At 47.8% G+C, this 20,881-nt stretch overlaps 1 long non-coding RNA gene across 2 annotated transcripts; it reads right to left on the bottom strand.

Annotated features, from left to right (window-relative positions):
* Positions 1 to 3,497: 3,497 nt before the first annotated feature.
* LOC102548961 (uncharacterized) lies at positions 3,498 to 16,578 on the bottom strand. Of its 2 annotated transcripts, XR_015631605.1 has the most exons (4): positions 15,895 to 16,560; positions 12,838 to 12,992; positions 5,653 to 5,843; positions 3,498 to 3,752 (listed from the first exon to the last, which is right to left on the bottom strand). It is a non-coding gene; the product is annotated as an uncharacterized LOC102548961 (long non-coding RNA). The 2 variants fall into 2 exon arrangements; XR_015631604.1 differs by lacking the exons at positions 3,498 to 3,752; positions 5,653 to 5,843 and adding an exon at positions 12,405 to 12,719 and having other exon boundaries at positions 15,895 to 16,578.
* Positions 16,579 to 20,881: the final 4,303 nt, after the last annotated feature.

The raw sequence follows: 20,881 nt of genomic DNA on the forward strand, positions 1-20,881 counted from the left end.
TTCCCTAGGCAGGGGTCATGTATGGTGGAGAATTGCTGAGCTGAGCTAGAAGTCATTGCTCTTTCTTCTCACTCGGGGCATAATGCAACCAGCTGCTTCAAGCCCCTGCTGCCTCAACTTCTGGGCCACTGGCTGTGAGCTAAAAACAAAACAAGCAACAACGATAACAAAAATAACAGCCTCTTCCTTCCTTAAGTTGATGTTATTGAGTGTTTTACCACAGCAACACGAAAGTGAGTGGTCGCTACCCATTCCCGGGAGACAAAAGGACAAAGTCATGTGAGAGAGGCTATCAGAAGCTTGGGACTAAGACTGAAATCATAGGCCATGTGTGGGGACAAACATAAAGTGAAGGAAAGCCAGTAACTCAGTCTGGATTTCAGCTCTGGGCCCCGTACCAGTTCCCATCAGTCACCTGTTTATACAGGAAGTCAGGGTAATTGCATTTGGAAAAAAAGGAGTCCCACAAGAGACCTATTTATCCCCCTTGAAGGTTAAATTCGGGCATCTGGCTTTTGTGTGAGTCCTGCCCACAGCCTCTCTGCTGTCTTCAGAAGGACCAGGAAGAGAAAGGCTGAGAAGGCTGGCTGCTCTCAGCTAAGTCTTAAAGCATTTTCAAGTCAATGACAAAGCACGAAACCCTTTGTTGTTAAAGAGAAGTGATTGTCCCCAGGAGCCATTCTCTTCTTGAGAGCCATCAGTGGTTAGCAGGGCCCACACTCCATTCTCTAATCCTCAGAGGTAGATCAGGCCATTTTCTGAGTTTTAGCCAATGGAAGCCAAGGTCAGCAATGGGAGGGAGCTCTTCTAGGATGTTCTCTGAAAGGCTATGCTTTCTCTTCCCCTGTTTCTTTCCAATTTCATCTAGAAGTGGTGGTGGTGGTGGTAGTGGTTGGGGTGGTGGTGGCCCTCGGGAGGGTAGAACATTCAAAAGTCTGGGCCCCAACACTTATAGCTGCCACACCGGCCTGGACAGATAATGGCCACATAATCATGCAAAGTCAGAATACTTCTCTTAACTGCAGCTAGGAAAATTTTGGATATCTGTTCTCAGAAACTATAACTGGACCCTCAGTATTTTTAATTTTGAGAGTCGAATGTAGATAGAGAACAGAAAGGGTATAAACAAGACACCTGAAGGTTTTTATGACTTAAGAATATTTGAATGTGTAGGGCTAGGGAGGTGGCTCGGTTGGAAAAGTGCTTGCACACAAGCTTGATGGTCTTCATTTGGTCCTTGGTACCCAGGCCGAAACCCAGGCTTGGTGCTATGAACATGGAATTTGAATGCTGGGAAGGCAAAGAAAGGCAGACCATGGGGTCTCACTGGACAGCCAGCCCCGCCTAATCGGGGAAGTCTAGGTCTCAGTGTGAGACCAAGTTTCGAAAAACAAGGTGAACAACTTTTGAAGAAAGACACCAAGGTTGATCTCTGGCTTCCATATGCTTGTATGTTTACTTACACACAAATGCACATACAAACATTTGAATGTATGGTTTGGCATATTCCTTTGTGAAAGGAGGGACGAAAGCCTTTCTAAACCTGCAGGGTCACAGAGTTCTGAAAGACCTCCATTCCGGATGCCCCTCACCCCTTGAAGGTGTACCTGTTGCTTGTCCTTCTCTGTCTGATGACCCCTACTTTGCCAGAAGGGCTGATCACCTCTTGCTAATAAACTGTAAGCTCTAAGGGACAGAGTGCTTGTTCTTGTTGTGGCTTTATCATTACACAGAGGATCCAGCAGAAACTATGTGATTACCAAGTGCTTCTTGAACTACAAGAACTTGAATCTAGATAGCTGGGCCTCAGTCTTTAGGCTCAAACTTGGTGTCCCAGCCTCTGAGCATTTCCTGAGATGGCACCTTGGCTTGATTTAGAATCATCTAGGGAACAGGCTTCTGGCCCTGTCTCTGATGGCATGTGTCTCCGGATGTGTTTAGCTGATGGGGAAAAAAAAATGTCTACCCTGAATGAAGAGAGAGAAGCTGGCTGAATGCAAGCATGCGTCTCACTGCATCTGACAATGGCTGCAGTCACCATGATGGGTCAAACCCCTTCAACACATGAGCCCAAATAAAGCCTTCCTCCCTTAAATTTCTTGTCAGGTATTGCTAACAGCGAGGGAAGTAGATAACCCACTACCCTTCCCGGGTCTGGCCCTTCCCATCGTGTTCCTTCATCTGCCTGTTGCACGTGTTTTCTCACGCAACTGAGCCCCTCGATCCAGCATATAGTCAGCATATAAGGGCGCAGGAATGTAGCGGCTTCCTCAGTCCCAGGCTCTGTGCCCTTATGGCTCCCAGCCTGTGATGCCATCACTTACATCAGGCTGCTGTGTGTTCCCTGTGCCACTCCCAAGGCCTTCACTGGCCAACTTTCTTATTTATAAGGCTATCTTCCCAACCACCTTCCATGCTCCCGTGCCTTGCCGTCCCACAGTGCAACCTGATTTCCACGGTAGGATGGGCTTCTGTAGAAGCCAGCCATCCCTGTTTCCATGGCTGCCTGAAGCCAGAGAGAGGACTGCCTACATCTGAATTCCTGGAATGTGGGTATGAGTGTTAAAATCAACGGAGGTGGTAACGGAGGTGAGAGCCTGGCTTCGTTCTCTCCTTGGGTCTTCACTACTTTTCTGTTGCCTCCATAAATACCCTGACAAAAGCCACTTAGGGGAGAAAGGATTTTCTCTAGCTCACAGTTTCAGAGGGGATGTAATCTATCATGGTGGTGAAGATAGCATGGGTAAGGCATGGTGAGCAGGAAGCAGAGAAGGAGCAGGGAGTAGAGCCTGGGTCTTGAAACTTAAAGGTCCGCCCCAAGTAACTCACTCTTCTGATGAGGCTCCACCTCCTAAAAGTTCCCCCACCTTCCCAAACAATGGCACCAGATGGGAACCAAGTGTTTGAATATGTGAGCACTCAGGGTCAGTTTGACATTTGAAACATGGTGCCTTGTAATGCTGAGTACGTCATTTCCTTTACCCCTCCCACCTTAGTCTTTGTGAGTGTGAAATGGAGGCAATGATGTTTCTATTGCCAGTCCCCTGCAACCCTGAGGGAACACGAGTGGGTGTCACCTTCAGTATGCCCGTGGTCACGCGTATCAGACTCTGGAGGCGTGTTACTGGGGTTTGTCGTCAGCTCGGATGCTGAAACAAATGAACCCCACTTCCATGTGTCAGCACCTACAAAGCACCTAATGTGTGCCAGACAGCACTGAAGTGTTCTTATATTATTATCTCACTTAATCCCATCACCTCCTCCCAGTCAGGTAGCCTGTTCTCTTAGCCTTACTTGATAGCTGAGGATCTGGAGAGAGATAGAAAAACAGCATACAAGACTTGAGAGATGGCTCCTCAGGTAAGAACCCTGGCTGCTCTTCCAGAGGACCGGGGTTCTATTCCCAGCATCTACATGTTAGCACACAACTGTCTGTCATTCCAGTTGCAGGGGATCTGACGCACGCCCCACCCCCGTGCATGCAGGCAAGACGCAAATGCACATAAAAACAAAAATAAATTTTAAAAAGAACTTAGAAAACACTGCGTATGCGGCAGAGTCTGGCTGCGTGGTCTTTCGCTGTGGCTTTTGACATATAAGACATCCCCAAGCTGGTCTGGGCACCAGAGCTGCTTGCTTGGCCAAGGAAATCATACGGGAAAATCTGAATGTTGACTTTCTCTGGCATCAGAAAACAGGGTTCTCCAGGCTTGGGTACTGTTCTTTGCAACCGTGGTGTAGACAATATTCTGCTGTAATGAATGCAGACCTCTTAATCAGGGGACGCTGACAACTGCGTCATTTGCTGGGGAAATTATGCCCCTCTAGAAGTGATTGTGGGAAGAGTAGGAAAAATAAATGAGTCGGGAGTATGTCAGAGCTGATAAGCCTCCGGACATGGCTGGATCACAGCAAGGACGGGTGTCTGGAAGACGATTCCTGACAAGAAGGATGCAGACTGGGTGCCAGGGTACCAGGGTGCTCTGCAGCTGGCTATAGCCTGTCTAGTGCTTGCAGGCTTCGTTATGACTGTGACCCACGGGGTAGGCCCTAGAGAATTCCACCTAGTAGCCTGTGGATGGTAGAAAGGAAGACAGCTCCATCCAGGACAGGGCCAGCATCAGCACCAAGTTCTCCGAGCAGCTGGCCCTTATGTCCATGGGGTGTCTCACTGTTTCCAAGGACATGACTAAAACTTGTGTTTCTTTTTTTCTCTCCATAGGCACAGTGTGTGCCAGGCCTTTGGTGCCATTGCTGTGCAGAAAGATATGGTCTCTTTGGACCATTTCTTTGTTCCTTTCCCAATTCAGCAAACCCAGGACCTTACCTCTGTGTTTGTTGCTGAGTCCACACAAGCTGCCATATGCAAAAAATTTGTGGGCTTGGAACAGAAAGGAAAGAGACAGGGTTTGCGATCCTAAGGTCAAATTTCTCACAAAAACCCACAGTGACCTGGTCACTAGTGTCTGTGGCAGACAACCGGAAACTGTGTGAAAATAAGCTGCATTGTCGGTGGTGTGTGCTGGGGAGGGAGGCAGAGTCGGGAGGATCAATGGCCAGCCAGCCTAGCCTAATTGATGAACTATATAAAACGTGGTGGAGGCTAGAATGATGGCTCAGATGTTTATGGGCTTGCTCTCCGAGTGCGAAGAACAGAGTTCAAATCCCTGGAACCCACATGGAACCCGGGCGGGTGTGTCGGCTGCTTGGAATTCCAGCCTCAGGAGGTAGAGAGAGAGCCATGTGGCCAGCAAAACCAGACACCAGCTCTGGGTTTGAGGGAGAGAGCCTGCCTCAGGGAATAAGGTAGGGGAATGCAATCGAGGAAGACTGACATCAAGCCTAGGTCTCTCCGTGCAAGTTTACACATGGGCAGCCCTCCCCCCAACACACACATAGGCAAAACATATATACACAGAGACATACATGACATTGGAAAAAAACATGATGGAGGGCAACTGAAGAATGATTCTCAAGGCTAATCTTCACACACATATCCACACAGGTGTACATGTACCTACACACACCCAAACACCACCTGCATACACCTGAACACCACCTGCATACACAGAAACATCCACATACACACACACAACACACACACACACACACACACAGACAGACAGAGAGTCAGACAGACAGACAGACAGAGAGACACAGAGACAGAGAGACAGAGATAGAGACAGAGACAGAGAGAGACACAGAGAGAAACAGAGAGAGAAAAAATGCACACACACACACACACACACACTGCAGTGACTATTAGGAGAGTAGACAGACACCCCCCCCCCAATCCTAGAGGCAGTGCTGGGTCTCCTTGGGCAAGTTCCTAACAGTTGAATGCACCCGCACAGTCACTGGTCTTCAAAATCAGGGCTATCACCAGAGTTTGGACAGCCTCTGTTCACATGGTCTGGAGTTGAATGCTCCCAACTATTTGTAAGGACACAATATATGAGCTTTTGGTGCAGGGCCCCTGCAGGACTGTAGACTCTGGAGATGTGGCTGCCATTTAAATCTCGTCACAGATATGTCTCAATCCCTGGAGCCTCTCTTTGGGAAGGAGCAGGCTGATAAAACAATGAATAATAATTTGGGGATATTCGTTATTTACAGCTGCCCAGGGTCGTCAGTAAATTATGTGGCCCTTACTTCTGCCTGATTTCTTTCTTTCTCGTGCGAAGTTGTCTCTCCACACTGTCATTCCATCCACGATATCCATGCATCAGTTGCTCTGCTACCTGGATGGCTTCCCACTCCTTGAAACACTTCCAGTCCTGTGGTTGAGTGCTTATGTTCCACAAACTCTGCCTCCTGGTGATGAGTCCCTAGATACTGGAGAGCTGAAAGAAAGAGCAGGGCTCAGGTTTGATGGAGAACCCCAGCACGCCTCTCTGCCAGGCCGGAAAGTGAGGCCTCTGTGAGCACCAGGAGGGAAGAATTTGCAAAAATCTCTGATGCATGAATGGTCTGTGGTAAGACAGAGGTCAGGAGCAGTAGCCGTCTCTCTGGGCTGCTCAGTGTGGTGAGAAGCAACAGGTTAGATAAAGGAGACAGGTTGTGTCATTTGCCCAGGGAGTACAGCCGGTTAAGGGAGTTGCTACCCCCATCCTGAACTGACCTGGCAGAGTGGTTGGAGGACACAGTGAGGGGGTACAGGGCCACAGCTGGTAAGGCAAGGTGAATGTCCCCCCCCCCCATTATCTTTTGCCTACGCATCACTTCAGGCCTGTGCTGGCCATGTAACTGACAACAAGCCCTCTCCCCATCGAAGCGCTTAATGATCCCTTTAATGCCGGAGTACCGGTATCACTCCTCTCTCTCGCCTGTTCCCTGTCAGCTATGGGGCATTAAACCGGTGATAAAAATGCCTTTTTGGTACGGTCCACAAACTCACCAAGAGGCTCTCGGTAGCAGTATAGCCATCTAGCATGAAATCAAGAGGCAATCACCTCAGATGAGACGAGATGAGCTCAATGTAGGAGCAATTAACAGATCTGCGTGTCCTGGGTCCTGTCCTTTAACCACAATGTCTGACACCCACACCACCTGGCCCACTTTAGCCTAGAAGGACTTCACACGAAACCCTGTAACCCATGTCCAGTCCTGAGGGAGGAAATGGTAGGGCAGTGGGAGACATGTTATCTAAGCTGTGCGTGTGTGCATGCGTGTGGAGAGAGAGAGAGACTGAGAGAGAGAGAGAGAGAGAGAGAGAGAGAGAGAGAGAGAGAGAGAGAGAGAGAGAGAGAAGAGGGGGGCAACCTTAGGTGTCAGTCATTACCTCCCATCTTGTTTGAGGCACTGCATAATATGAGGCTTGCTAGCCTGAGGCTTTATAGGTTTCTCCTGTCTCCACCTCAACCTAGATTATGCACACTCCTACCCACACAAAGCTTTATGTGGGCTTCCGGGGTTTCTAACCCAGGCCCTGACACTTGTGTGACAAACACATTTACCCATCAGGCCACCTCCTCAGCCCCTGTCACGTCTTTACTAGTAGTGAACACGGCCTCCGTGGCCTACACGGCCCCTGGGATCAGATGATCTTAGTACTTATTTTTTTTAATACAGAAAATATTAAACTCAAAAGAGAAAAAATGGTAGAGAAATGCCCGGTTATGAATATGCATTAACATGGTGCTGTGTATGGAACTGGGAACAGGAGCCATTTATTTTAAACAAATCGGATCTTGACACATGGCCGAGAACGTGCCGACTTCTCTATCACGCCAACACGCTGAGCTAGTTTGATTTATATGGTGTGGCAGTGAGGGTTTTTTTCCCAATTAAAACCGAACGGAGAAAAATCATTAATTTAACTACTGTATATTAAATTTGCATTAAAACATCCGTTTGTCTATATTTATATGTGAGTTATTGAAAAACGTGAGCTCATGAATTCTAATTTTTAGGATCACGTGTCAAATATTGAAGATAAATTTTATTTATTTCTACAATTAATTCTATGAGAACAAATAGCTCTAATTTAGGGGATGGCATATGTAACTGTCCGCTGGTGCCCTCCCTGAATAGCAAACATAGCATTCATCTTTTGTCATTAGGGCTCTCCTGGGCCTGGAGCTATTCTCGAGCTATGCACACCTTGGCTGCTGGTTTGTATGTTTCCAGCCTCCCTCAACCAACCTGCCTAGAAACCACTTAAGACGATATGGATGGTGTTCAGCTCTCTTTTCTCTGCTTCTTCATGATGTGTACCACATCCCAAAGACTGAATACAAATTTCCTCCAAGCAACTTGACATCAGTCTCTTGGATTCCTCCTCAAGATGGCTCTCTGCCGACTTTGCTAGTGGGAGGACCTGATGGTTTTTTTTTCCTGGGGCTTCTGTCCTCATGTGGGCCACAGCACCGAGACAGGCCAGCAGAAGGGAAGGTATTCTGCAGAGTGCCAAGTCTTCTGGTCCCACACTGGATTTATTACATACCTTCTGTTTCTGCAACAGGTCACCTGACTACCTGCTTTCCCTGGCTGGGTCAAATGTATTGAGTGGGTAGGTATGGTGCAATCATGGCAGATCAAGTGGCACTCTAGCTGGACTGTGCTCCATCTCTGCCCACGTGGTCAGAATGGAGTGAGGGAGTGGCATCCTATTCTCAATCTTTCATTCATAGATGTGGCTGTACATGTAACCACACTGAAGTTCAGCAAGTCAAGATGTCAGACATCTTTAGAGGCCATGTGCCAAAGGCGTAGTTCTCACTTAGGGGAGATGTTGTGAGTTTTCAGGATGAGGGGACTAATGGGAAGTATTGAGGTCATGGGGATGCGCTCTTGAAGGAGCCCGGGGGAGCCAGCCCTCTTTCTCTTTCTCTTTTGCTTTCTGGCCAGGAGGTGATCAGATAGCTCTGTCCTGTACCCTGGGACATTGCCCTCATACCCACCAGAGGCCCAAAGCAATGAGTCCAACCAAACATGGATCAACACTCCAAAACTGTGACCAAAGCAAGTCTTTCTCTTTAGAAGCTAATAGGCTCGGGTATTTCATTACAGTGAGGCAGTGAGGGAAAGCTCACTAGCATACACATAGAGGTGTGTGTGTGTGTGTGTGTGTGTGTGTGTGTGTGTGTGTGTGTGTGTGTGTTTTAGGTGTGAATTCAAGACAGTTCCTGACATCTGTGGGTCAAGTAGAAGATAGCCATGCAGTGTGATGGGAGCTAAGCTCAAGACCAGACCAGATCTTGGAAGATTCCCAAGGATCATAGAAGCTCTCATGCTCCTCCCTGAGAGGTTGCACTCATATTTCTGCCCATAAAAGGTTTTCATGGCATCAAAGACCAGTTTAGAGGCTAGGGAGATGGCACAGCCATTACAAGCAGTTGCTGGTCTTCCATAGGACCTAGGCTTGGTTCCCAGCACCCACATTGAGCAGCTCACAACCACCTGCATATCCATCTCCAGAGGATCCAACTCTCCTGCTTTCTGTAGGCACCTCCCACTCGTGTGGCATGAATTCGCACAGACACACATTAGTGCTCAATAATAAAACCATTCTGAAATGTATCATTTCTGGATAAGGCCTAGCCCAATGTGCCCCATTTCCTCTAGACACAGGAGTCATGAATGGGAGAGGCGGTATGTAATGGGAATATCTCCCACTTCGCACAGAAGTGCCAAGAGTGTCAGTTAGCCATTCTGCAGGCAGGACTGAGGCCTCTCTTCCCTGCCCCACTCCAAACAGCAAATTGTTACCTTTTCTACAGCAGGAGTTCATTTCTTCAGTGTGGCTTGGCTCAAATTCTGGGTCTGACTCAGGGAAGGCTGTCAGAGCAGGGCTGGCTGTGGCTTTGGCTATGGCCATAGTATGGCTTCCAGCTTCCTCTTCTAGAACAGGCAGTCCAAAGTCTAAATCTGGACCACTGAGTCCCAGAGAACAGGCCGACTCCTCTGTGGGTGAGGATTTTTCTTGCTTTCCTGTTGTGCAAAGTCCCCACAGCGGGAGTAACCTCTAGTTTAGTTCTCCCCCTGTTCCCCCCAATTCCCTCTGATTAGCAGCATCTCTGAAATCACAATTTGCAATAATCACCCCCAGGATAATGTAAGTCAAGTACATTCCATTATCAAGGACAATTGTCAAGTTTTTTCTTCTTACCCTCAGTAATAGGACCATCAGACACTCTCCCCTTTGATTTCCAATGAGGAAATCACTTTTACACCCTGGCTTTAGAATATATTAACATACCCAGGCATGGATGGATCACACAGACCCAATAGGGCTAGCGGCAAAGTCCATCTGAGGCTCTAGATGTTAGCGTGTGTCTTGGGTCTTGGAGTGAAGAAGGACTGCCCCATTGATGTCTATGCTTGGAGAACCTAGGCTCAAGGTAAAGGGGTTGCCCTCTCCCTTCCTCACTCCTGACCCCTCCTCACACCATTTGGAGGCAGGGAATCTGTAGATAGAGCAATTATTTGCCAAGGTCTGCCTCAGGATTTGCCTTCCCTGGACACCAAGGCATTGAAAATGAAGCCAGGGGCTTCTGTGAGGAAACCTATCACATTCGTCTGCTCTAGAAAACGTGTCAAGTCATTCATCAAATGTCACCAGAACCTAGGGATCACTGAGGGGGAGGCTAGCCTGTTATACCCAGACTTGACTGTGTCATGCTTACCTCTGTCTGACCTGGCTGCCCCTCCCCCCTTCCTAGGCTGTTATCCATCCAGGCCATAGCACATGATGGGGAATCCGCTGATGCCCAGGTTAGGGTTCATTTCTGACTCCACCCATGACCAGCTGTGCCACTGGGGTCATTCGTCTTTCCGATGGATACTTTCCACACCTATACCAGGTGAGAGTGCTAGAAAGACAGCAGAGCACCTAGGATGTAGTTAATTCCTGGCAAATGCTGGCTTCATAAATTCAGAATTTATTTGGGGGTGGGGAAATGAGCCAGATAATGACAGGTACCCTGTGCTTTCTGTTCCAGAGGGAGAGGACAGGGTACCTGTAAGGAGGGGCCTTTTCCTCAGGAGGAGTTTCCACTGGGCGGGTATGTGCTCATGGTCCAAAGGGAGTGGAGCTCTCCTGTCACAGGAATGTCCAGGCTGTCTCTTGCCTTGTGGGAGATTTTGGTGGAGAAGAAGCCAGAGGATAAAAGGCAATAATCGCTCAGAAGAGGGATCCTGTGCTGTTTGTACAAATGGTGCCAATTGGTTTCCAACATCTGCTTTCTCCCCGACAGCCTGGGCTTTTGATACACACTAGGCAGAGGTTGCCTGGGTGACCAGCCCTTCACTGAACATCTCTGTCTCTGACGAATTTCCCTGAGCTGAAATAGGGTTTACGGGGTGCACAGAGAGAGGGTTGTGGATCCCCTCATGGTGGGAGAATAGGTGGACTTCTGCTTGTGGGTCTGGGCTGTTTTATTTTGTGGTCTAGTAGTACTTAAACCTGTCCATGGTATTGTAGCAAATCTTAGTTGCACTAAGTACAGAGCTTCCCACTGAGAATCTAAGTGCATCTCTGAGCATGCATGTGTCCCTGAAACAACTGACAGACTCCCCACCAGACTGTAAGCATCTCACTTGCCATTGTCCCTTGACCCTATGGGTCCTACACCATGGAAATGGTCACTGCTCATCATGCCTCGGAGAGTCTGATTGATGATGGCCAGTCTGATGAGGCTAGGAGGTGAGATCAGAGAAAGGCGATTCACAGAAGAAAGTAATGACAAGAGTGGAAGCATCTAAAACCGTAGTGCCAGCCAGGGGCTGGGAACTTGCTCTATGTAGGGAGAGCCCTGTGCTAAGCCCTTTGTCTCTACTGTATAACAGCTCGAGTGGCTTCTGAGGTGACCGCTGACACTCATTCAGAGCGGTCTTTGATGGTGTTGATGGAGGCTGGAGAGATGGTGGAGTTGGTAAGGTGCTCCTCTCGCAGGTATGGGGACCTGAGTTTGAGTCCCCAGAACTCACATAAAAACAAACAAACAAACAAACAAAAAGTAACAACAACCAACAACAAGAAGAAGCCAGGTGCGATGGTGAATGCTTTCAATCCCCATGCCAGAGAGACAGGCAGATGTTTAAGGCTTGCTGGGTAACTAGGCCTACTTAGTGAGTTCCAGCTCAGGGAGAGATCCTTTCTAAACTGAGAAGAGGAGGGGAGTTCTTGAGGAACACCTGAGGTTGTCTTCCAGTCTCCAAAAGTATGCAAAATCACATGAGTGTGAACACACACACACACACACACACACACACAGGCACATGCACACACACACACTAAAATGCATGACAGTGTTGATCACTGTGCTTCTTGGAACTTTCCTCATGTAGCAGCTAGGTTGGTACTGTCAGATTTAGCTAGTCAGGTGGGGAAAGTGGAATCCATTAACAGAGTACTTTATTGTCACCAGCAGTCAGAGCAGCAAGCGACCCTGGTCTAAGGCTGGAAAGGGAGGGAGGAGGAGTTTACCAGGACCGAAGTTATTAAAAGTCTTCCAGAGCAGGGACACAGCCCCCACCATGTCTGCCCAATGGATTTCATTAAAGTCGAGTAAGCTCAACTGCTAAACCAAGGTGAAGGCCACTGCTGGGGTGAGGTTCCCTTCCACTAGATCCGCTTCTTTCTCGAAAGGGCCTCTGCAGTTAGCAGCAGACAAGCCTCACCTCCAGTTGCGGAACCAGATCCCAAAGAGGAATCTAGACCAGAGGGCTGGGGACCGAGTGGACAGCTGATTTGCCTTGTCCACCTCCTTGGTGACTCGACAGCTACGTGCATATCTAAACGTTCACACTCTACCTTGTGTGGTCACCTCCCAAGATGAAATTATCCCTTGTACAAATACATCCCTGTCAGGATGAAGGGAGAACACAGCCCCAGCAGTCGCTGGATCCATCTCTGGTAAAAAAAAACTAATAATTTTTTACCATTCAGTGACACTGCCATATAAGAGACTGAAGTGGAGGTTTATCACCAGTCAACCCTCGTGTTAATTAGCATAGGGAGGAAGAGGAAGAGGAGTAGGGAAGTTTGGGTCCAGAGGCAGGACACAGGCAGAGTACACCTGGCGCTGTGTCTGGTCACAAGGTCACTGCTGACATTTCTGCTAGCCTGTCCATCCTCCCACCCCTCATCTGGTTGGGGGGGTCTTTTCTAGTGGGGTTTGGCCGATCTCCACTACACAGTGCATTTCAGGTCACAAGTTGGCTATGCCCGAGTGTTCACGATAATGATACACTGGATTCTTAGATGAGAGGACTTTCTAGAGAGAGAGACAGAAAAGTAGATGAGCCTTTGGGTGAGAGTGTTATAAAAAGGGCTATTAATGCTGTTGACAGTGCAGCCAGGATCTGAAGCGGAACTGGGAGCAGAGTACTTACCTATAAGGGTTTCGGAGGAAGCGGAGAGGTCCTACCTTCCAGAGCATGGGTGTGGTTCATAGGTTATGTATGCTGTGTGCCTGTAATCAGGTTATTTCTGATGCAGGTGACAGGAGTGGGAGGAGAACGTCTCTGCCAGTTCTTGATGGCAAGACCTGGAGCAGAAAGACACAGAAAAGGGCCAGATTTGGAAGACCCTCATAGCAGCACCTAAGGGACTGGGAGCTAATAATTAAATTATATAAAACTAAGTGAAATAAAGGACGCGGGCTGGAGAGATGGCTCAGTGGTTAAGAGACCTGGGTTTGGTTCCCAGCATCTTGATCAGCTGCTCATAGTTACCAGGGGACCTGGCATCCTCCTCTGGCTTTTCTAGTCTCCAGTACTTGCATATATATATATCCATAGGAACACACACACACACACACATACACACACACACACACACACACACACACACACACTATCCATGTAATTAAACGTCAAATCAAATCATGAATTGTGAATTCCGCCAGTGTTTGTTTACTCAGTATCGAGACTAGGCCAAGGCACACGGTCTGCTTTCAGTAATCATTTGTGAAATAAGAGAATAAACACATCTTAATTACTAATAAAAACTCGAAGATGCAAACGCTCGTCCATGGTGGCTGCTCTCTCAAGTGTCTGACAGCATCTAAATCTGCGGCAGAGTCCGGGACCTCAGGTGCTGCTCCACTAACCACTGGCGAGGCTGGCTCAGAGCCTGAGATGAGGGTCTTAGAATTAGAAGCTCAGGGAGTTGATCCCTTTTGATGAAGCACTGTTCGGTTGTATGATCCATTTTACAGCCTGTTGGTGGGTGTCTGCGGTGGACGGGGTCTCTCTGTTCCTTCACTTTATGGTCTTTCCGCACGAGGCAATTCATGACAGAGTTTGGGTCACAGCCATCTTTAGCCACTCATTCTCCAGAAGCCAATTACGATGGCCGAATGATTAGTGAGAAGCTAAAAGGGAGATTTAGCCCCTTGGCCACATTGGGAACAGGGACGAAGAGACCATTCATACCCTGAACCCATACTGTTATCCATCTCCAGGGTCCTGAGGTAGGTATATGAGCAGAGATGTGAGCATTTAAGCAGTCCTACCTGAACCTAGGTGTGGTTCCGCCCACCGTGGACCCATCGTCATCATCATCTCTTCTGATTGGTCATCTGCAGTTTCCTCTCTGCCAGGCTTGGGGTTTAAGCTTTTTTTTTTTTCTCTCTCTCTCCCAGCATGAGATTCCTAGGGGAATTCCAGCTTCATGGGGTCCATTGTTTCAGTAGTTTGATAACCAAACTGAGGGATGTAAGTGTCTCTTTTAAATATTATTTTACCTCTGCCAGGCCAGTTATGTCTGTACTGTCTGAATGGGCACCTGAAGGCCACGTGAAGGCCTCAGACATCACAAATGAGGTGAAAGACACCCCGATTCTATGTCCCCATCCCTGTAGGTGACAAATGATGGCTGGAAGTGTGCCAGCTCCCAGCATCCAACCAGATGACCTTCAGTGCCTGGATGTGTCTGTCGAGATTTGCTGGCCTGCCAGGGAGTCTTCGCAGGATAAAGTAAATGTGGTGTGGACTCAGGCTGCCGTGTGTGTGAGCATGAGCCTCTATTTGAGGAGCTCCGCTTTTAGATGGAGCCACAATTTGTCAATTTTGGGTTCAGTTTACAAGCATTCTCTCTTCTGAAATCTAAATTTGTCTGAGCGGGGATGTACTAATGAAACATGACATTTTCGTCTATTAAACCTACCTTCTCCAGAGAAGGGCACTAAAAGAGTTCATAAAACTTCTCATGGCACCTGGGGAAGCATGACGTTTTTGTATTCATAGGCATCTGGAAGAGGGAATTAAAACCCTCCCTACAGGAAAAAGGCTAGGAGTAATTTAAACTATTATCAGCAAAGTCGAAACAGAGTACTGAATTAGGCGAGAGGACTAGAGAGGGTCCCCCTCCCCCAACCCCACACTTTCTAGATTCTCGACTAGCTTATGAATGTAAGAAATTTTCATTATGACAATATTCACATTTTAATTTCCAGGCTGACACTTACTTGACTCAGTTTTATCCCAAGAAACCCAAAAGAGTGATCTATTTTTTAAAAGGCATCTTAGCTTGTAGATTTAATTCAAATCAAATTTAATTGTGTCTGCACAGCATAGAAAAATTGGCGGAATTAGTACTAATTCTTGCTGTTAAGTTCCAAATCGGTTGTTACCGAGCTCGTACAAAGGCCAGGAAGAAGCCTAATCTGTGGGGAGGACCAGTCCAGAGGAAGCTGTATTTCAAAGCAAGCTTGGAGAACAGGAGTCTAGAAGAGGAAACTAATTGATAAACAGTCTTGTTAAAGGAGGGATTACTCTCAGAGAGCCGGGATACTTGGAACATAAAGTGTTTCTGACAAAGGGAATTGTTACAGGCTTTCTCTCTCCGCCCCTGTGGAAGGAATTAAGAAAATACCGAAGAACCTCAGAGTCTGTGGTGGTTCCAAACAAGGGGAGACTCATTTTCCACTCTAATTTCAGTACTGGAATCTTTTTTAAAAATTAACTTTAGGATGAGATATTTCTTGCCAAACAAATACAACGGGGCAGAAATTAATCTCTGCCACTCAGGTCCGGGTGCTGCCGGATATATAGTGTGGACACAACATGAATGCGGAACCGGTGACCTGGCTACCACAATGAGAAATCAGCCAGCACAGTATTCTGTTCGAATGGCCACAAGGATTGCACGCAACGTCTTGCATCTTTCTGCATCTACTGAGCACCACTTGTGTCGGCTACGATGTCCTGACACACTTGCTGTGACCTTCATGCAGCAGAACGCGGAAGATCTCTTCCTGATCTGTAACGTGTTAGGAACTCGCAGCATGTATCAACCTATGAGCAGGCTCCTAGGTCTGGATGCTTCCCTTTTCCCTTCTCCTCCTTCCGTCCCCCTCCCTCCCTGCTCCGTCTCCTTCCTTCTGTGGTGCCGTCCAGGTCCATGTACATATTTGACTCCAAAACCAAGCTGTATGTTGCTCTTACCTGCTTCATGCCTCGGCCCCCCTTCTTTCCTTTCGTTCTCAAGAGGTCTCGTCGAGTCCTGGCTGACCTTAAACTCCTCAGCCTCCTGCGTTCACCTTCGGAGTTCTGTGATTGTGAGTGGATACAACCAAGTGTGGCTCTCTTCCTATGCTGGGGATCGAACCCAAGGACTTCCTCGTACTTGGCAGGTACTCTACCGTTGGGCTGTGTCACAGCTCCTGCTTGCTCCATTCCCTGTGTAGCTGGCCAAAGTCTCATTCTGTCTCTCAGCCTCTGAATTACTAAAGTTTGCTTTTCTTGTTAGTCATAGCTTATAAAGATCCCTTTCCTGTCCCGGCTTCTTGGTGACGGTCTCTCCTGGCCGAGCCATGCTGACACTGCAATCTTCCGCTGTCTGAAGGTTTGGATGTCGATGACCCTCACCATTTAGAAGATAGCCAAACGCTTTGAAGTAGGTTGGAGAAAAGGTTTCTAGCAGAGGGGAGAGTGGTGGTTAGGCAGTGGACGGATGCATTTCACTTGAGTGGTAGACAGAGTAGCTCTCAGTGCAAAATTAAATGCCATATATCGGGGGCCGAGTATCCTAGCACACCCCTGCAATCCCAGTGCTTGGCAGCTGGAGGCAGGAGGATCAGAATTTCAAAGCTACATAGCAAGTTTGAGGGTTTACAGGCAGCCTGGGCTATGTGAAATTCTTGTCTCAGACAACAAACAGTGACAAAAGTGGTTGTCAGGTGACATCACAAGGTATCTCCTCTTAGTTATCTTGTACTGTCAACTTGACATAGCCAGGAGTCATTTGAGGGAGTCTCACTTGAAGAACTGCCCTGACCTGTGGTCATGTCTGTGAGAGGCTGTCTTAATGGAGGATTGATGTGGGAGAGCCCAGTGCACTGTGGGTAGAACTATCCCTAGAAAGGTGGTCCTTGGATACATGAGAAATCTAGCCAAACCCATGAGTAAGCCAGCAAATGGTATTTCCTCCAGAGTTTCAGCTTCAAGTCCTGGCTTGCGTTCCTGCTCTAACGTCCTTAAGTGATGAACTATTACCTGGAAGTGTAAGCAGAAACAAGTGCTTTCCTCCTCCATGTGCTGCTTTTGGTCATGGTTTTTATCACAGCAACTGGAACCAAACTAGAACAAGCTATGGAAAGAGAATGGGAAGCCTCAGATGGGTACGGACCTGGGGCTTTCCTGAAAGCCAGCACTCCCTGCAGTGGCCCTTGTTGGTGTCCATCACAGCCTTATGCCACGCTTAGCTGTTAGGGTAATTACAATAGTCACCTCCAAAGTTTGTGTCCTAAGGCTACTCGTTATTAAAGGACAAATAATAACAATTAATTGTAGAAAACGCATGCTTAGGCTGGGGAGGTGACTCAGTTGGTATAAATTACTTGCCTGACAATCATGAGGAACTGAGTTCAGTCCCCAGAACCCACATGTAAAGAAGGTCAGGTGTGGCAGTGGGCACTTGTAAGACCAGTGCTAGGGAGACAGAGACAGGAGGATCCCTGGGGCTGCTCTGTCATCTCAGCCTACTTAGTAGTGAGCCCCAGGAGACTGGGAGACCCTGTCTCAACAAACAAGACAGATAGATCCTGAGGAGTGATACCCAGGGTTGACCTCTGACCTCCACATGCATGAATATTTGTGAATATGGGTAGACCTATAAACATGAATATCACACTACCACACACACATATACACATACAGACAGACACACACACATACACACACATACTCACAGACAGAACACACACACGCGCGCGCACACACACACACACACACACACACACACACAGAGAGAGAGAGAGAGAGAGAGAGAGAGAGAGAGAGAGAGAGAGAGAGAGAGAGAGAGAGAGACTGGCACTGAAAACCTTACAGAGTTTAATCTTGCCCCTCCTTCCCTGTCTTTATTGTCCAGGTCTTTCTAATGCAGCACTTATCACGTTCTGCCTAGAATTATGGCCCCTTTGCTTGTATCTTTCTTTCTCACTAGATCATGAGTCCCAGTGGGCAGAACAGACATTTTCTTGATTCCCCAGCCATATCTCCAAGCATATAATATGCCCCAGATAAGCATTTGTTCATTAGCATAGAATTAAAGTTTGATACCTGTAAGAGGAGAGTGAGCTGAACAGCTCAAAGTAGAGACAGAGGAATCCAATTAGAACTGGTGGACACTCTCAATGTCAAATTAAGGACCATCCTTGGTTCTTCTGAGTATAAGAGGTCTGTGTGCAACATATCACTTAGGAGACAGAAATCCTTAATGGTCAGCGACCAGTGTTAGGGAGAAACTTTGAATGGCCAAGGCTGAGCTATCTCTCTGCCTGTGGCTGCTGAGGCCCCAGCTTCACAGAGCGGGACTAGCAGTGCCGGGTGTGTCCATGGGTAACCCCAGTGGGCCTGCTGTGAGTCAGTTCTCCTAGACTCTGTGGGAGGGAGGTGAAAGAGTGTACAGACTCCTCAGCAACAAAGTTGCTACTCTCCTATGTCTTCCTGGATACTTTCAACTCTGACCTCTGCTGTTGTTTGAAATCTCTCTCATCTCTGTCTTTGCTGTCGTTTAGGGCACTAATACTGGTCGTATCCTTTACACAAAAACCAAGTCTTTAAGGACTCATTTATTGGTGAATAGAAGTGTGGGCTTTGAGTCCCGTGCATCATCTGATGTGGGCGCTGGGAACAGAACTGGGGTCCTCTGCAAGAACGCCAAGTGCTTTTAACTGCCGAGCCATTTTTCACTCCTTTTGATCTCAACAGTGCTTTAGAATGATAGACGGTCTTAAATTTTTATGAAGTCCAGTTTAGTAGCTTCTTATGTGTTTAGTGTTACACCAAGGATATGTTGCATTGAAGAAATATTCAAGGTCGTGGAGATTTTCAGTGATTTTATTCCAGAAGATTTATGGCTTTGCATTTGGGCCAATCAATTTATTTTAATTATTTTTTATGATCTAGGGTATAGATCAACGTTCTTTCTATTGGTCTATTGATGAGCCGGTTGCAGATGGACCTCCCATTGTTCCAGACCATCTTCTGGAAAGGTTACTCTTTACCCAGTGAATTCATGTTGCACCTTTGTCAGGGCTTAGGTCTCTGGCTAGGGGATATCTGGATTAGCAGAAAAGGCACCTCTATGTCTGTTCCTATATACCCACAACAGGAATTCTGGGAAATCTTGTTCCTGTTAGCTTTGTCGCATCTCTGGAAAATGTAAGGCTTGCAAATAAATACAAAGAATGCTTATTAAAGGAGGATATTTGAATTTTCTAATGCTTAGTCTTAACTATAAATGTGCCCAGATCTAAAATCAGTTAAAAGGAAAGCCACTGGGCACTCCCCTCAGGGAGTTCCTTGATCAGATTTTTTTTAGCCCCAGCCCCTCTGATCAGATTGTTTAAGCTAAGAATGGCCACCCTAAAATAATGTGGGCAGAAGCTTTGAATGGTAGCTCAGATAGATTTGCAATGAGAGAAGTCAAGCTACTTCGATTTTGCCTGGCTGTCTTCACTCTTGTTGGCAAGTTCATCTACTCTGTTGTTGCCATTGCCATATTCCTTAACTGATATTAAGACCCAGCTTATGCCCTCCAGCATGGATGGAAGACCAGTGGATCTCCAGGGATTCTCTGGGCCCTTTGTGCCAGATTGGGACTTCTGGGGTGCTCAGTTTGTGGATCGAGCATCTACCAGAACCTCAACTTCTCTGGTGGGAGACAACCGTTTTCAGACCTACCCAGACTCTGCTGTGTAGGTGAGTTGATTCCCTCTTCTGTATATACATTCGATCAGTTCCTTTCCTGCAGAGACACCTGACTGAACAAATCTTAACGGAAATAAACTTTCTCACGATTTAGCTTCTTCTATTTTCCTCCTGTGCTTCTGGAGCCGGGCTTGAGCAGCAGTCCCATTGACTGGGGCAGAGGGAGAAGAGTATGGAGTCCAGGGAGTCCTGCCATAGTTGGGGGTGGGGCTTGTTTGAAGAGCTGAACATGCAGCTAAGCACACGCCCATGGGAACGGAGCAGCGGTGGGGAGAGAGGACTGATGGGAGGACTGAGGTACCCCGGGTGATCACACCTGGTCTGCAGCACCAGGCTTCAGATCTTTATCGTGTGCCTCATGGGAAGCTCTTGCTGGCTGCGTGATCGGAACTCAGGCCTGCTCTTCAGAAGCCCGGCTCTTTGCCACAATATAATCATTCTGGCCATGAATGGGGAGTGGAGGGTGGCAAGTCTTGGAGGAAGACACCTTCCCTGTGACGGTAGTGAGACGAATGAGTGCAGGAAAACACCAACATCCTCCCTCCTCTTTAAGAGAAGCTTTTATTAGCATATATTAGTTACGCATAATTATGGGTTTCATTTTGTCACTTCCGTACAGGCATATAATGTGCTCTGTTCACATTTACCCCCCCATTACCTACCTTCTCTTCCCTGCTTCCACGTTTTTTGTGTGTACGTGTGGTTCAATGAGTCCTGCTAGGACTGCTGATAAGGGTGAGGGGTTATTTATGGGAGCACGGACACCTGACCAGTGGCTGCACCACTGAAGAAAAACCACTCTCCCTCCCCTAGACATCATTAGCAGGCTGGAGCTCCTCAGCTTGGTCCAAGCATTCATTCCTTCTGGAATCGCCTGGTCTCTGTCAAGCGTGTGGAACTTTTGGAGATGAAGGGGCAGCAGGCTCTTGTACTTGTTCCAGAAGCTCCATAGATGCTAGATACAGGCAGGTGGCCCCCAGGACCTGGTGCATGGGTGTCATCAGGCCCAGCCACAGAAGACAGGGTGCAGCCCAGGCCTTCCTGATGCCACCCTATGGCAGGACGGCTGTCCGCTAACTGATGGCTTGCTGCGCAGATCCTGCCTTTCCCCTGTGAACTTCCTCTGTTCTGAATGAAAATGGGCTGTGTCCCAGCAAACTGAGGGCAGTGTGTGAAGGCACACCCTGGGAGTTTGGGGTGGTACACCAGGAGCCTCCCT

Source organism: Rattus norvegicus, chromosome 10 (genome assembly GCF_021556685.1).
Source record: "Rattus norvegicus strain SHRSP/BbbUtx chromosome 10, alternate assembly SHRSP_T2T, whole genome shotgun sequence".
In the NCBI taxonomy this organism is placed as follows: Eukaryota; Metazoa; Chordata; class Mammalia; order Rodentia; family Muridae; genus Rattus; species Rattus norvegicus.